Source organism: Octopus bimaculoides, chromosome 7 (assembly GCF_001194135.2).
Source record: "Octopus bimaculoides isolate UCB-OBI-ISO-001 chromosome 7, ASM119413v2, whole genome shotgun sequence".
NCBI lineage: Eukaryota > Metazoa > Mollusca > Cephalopoda > Octopoda > Octopodidae > Octopus > Octopus bimaculoides.
The window spans coordinates 35,466,045-35,468,025 of NC_068987.1; positions in this window are offsets into that span (position 1 = coordinate 35,466,045).

Sequence of the window (1,981 nt, forward strand, 5' to 3'; positions counted from 1 at the left end):
ATGTATATATATGTATATATATATATATATATATATATACACACACACACACACTCACACAGAGAGAGAGAGAGAGAGAGAGAGAGAGAGATAGAGAGACACACACACACACACATATATATGGGACTCGGAAAAAAGGCAAAAAATTCTAAAAAGAACAAGACGCAAGAAAATAAAGTCAGAATAATGATTATGAAGGGTAATAGATGGCAATGTTGACAAACACGCTGAAAGAAATATAAAGAGAATAGAAGTAGTTATATAGATAGAGAGGGAGAGAGAGAGAGAGAGAGAGAGAGAGAGAGAGAGAGAGAGAGAGAGAGAGAGAGAGACAGACAGACAGACAGACAGACAGACAGACAGATGCAGAAAGAAAGGCAGATTGATTCTAAATATGCAAACGAAAACATAACGCTAAAAGTAATATCATAGATATTATGTCCCTTTGGAAAATATATAGATAGAAAATGAGCATTTGAAGAAAAGTGTCTACATAAGATAAGAAGCTAATTAGGGTAGAGACATGAAAAAATTCATATAAGAAGGAGCTAAGTGGGATATAATGTAAAATGTAAGCGAAAATATCATGCCAGTGTACTTTTGTAGATTTGGAAAGATAGAGAAGAGATGACAATAAATGCCAAATCAAAATGTTGCCTACACACACACATATATGTATCGAGAGAGAGAGTGAGACATACATATACTCTTTTACTCTTTTACTTGTTTCAGTCATTTGACTGCGGCCATGCTGGAGCACCACCTTTAGTCGAGTAAATCGACCCCAGGACTTATTCTTTGGATGCCTAGTACTTATTCTATCGGTCTCTTTTGCCGAACCACTAGGTTACGGGGACGTAAACACACCAGCATCGGTTGTCAAACGATGTTGGGGGACAAACACAGACACACAAACATACATACACACACATATATATATATACATATATATACGACGGGCTTCTTTCAGTTTCCGTCTACCAAATCCACTCACAAGGATTTGGTCGGCCCGAGGCTATAGTAGAAGACACTTGCCCAAGGTGCCACGCAGTGGGACTGAACCCGGAACCATGTGGTTGGTAAGCAAGCTACTTACCACACAGCCACTCCTACGCCTATATATATAAAACAAAGAAAAGTTGTAAGACACGGCATGAGTGGAGATATATATGAAATAAGGTTTCAGAATCCAATTTTAAAGATGTTTATTCACTTGACTGGTCTCACTTTTTTAGAAAAAGATTGTCAAAAGTAAAATGTAAAGCTTAGCAAAAGATTTGTTGTGTTAAATACTTGTTGTCACAAAAGTATTAAAATACATATATACATTATTTGATAATAATAAAAAAAAATGTTAAAAACAGTTTACAAAAAAGTATTCATGAAAAAAGTATTAGGAGTTCAATAAAAATCATGTTTGTTTGGAAGTATATATATACACAAAAGGTGATATATTTCAAAATTTACAAAAAATTGCAGAGGAACCGACCTGTCTTTTCAACATGTTTTCTCTCTTGTGTGTAGCTAGGGAACGTTTGCTATTTTAAGGGACAGTGCGGGAGGCTGGTTGGGGTGAGGGGAAGGAAGAGCAATGTAGAATGAAAAGGAATTTTTTTTTTGTTTCTGGGCTAGTCTGTCATGGTTCAGTGTTTTTTCGGACTGGTGTTAGTGGATGATTGGTGTGAGTGTGTGAGTGTGTGAATCTCTGTGCACATCTCTATGTGTGTGTATATACATGCGTTTGTTTTTGTGTGTGTGCGGGGGGCGTTTTGATTGGACCCAGAGTTTATTGTGTCATGTGTATATGGTCTGTGTTTGTTTTATGTTTGGTAGGATGGTGTGTGTATATGTGTACACGATTTTGTGTGTGTGTATGTGTGTGCATGTATGTGTTTACGTATATGTGTATGTGTGCGTTTCTATATGTATCTCTCTCACTCTCTCTCTCTCTCTCTCTCTCTCTCTCTATCTATCTATCTAT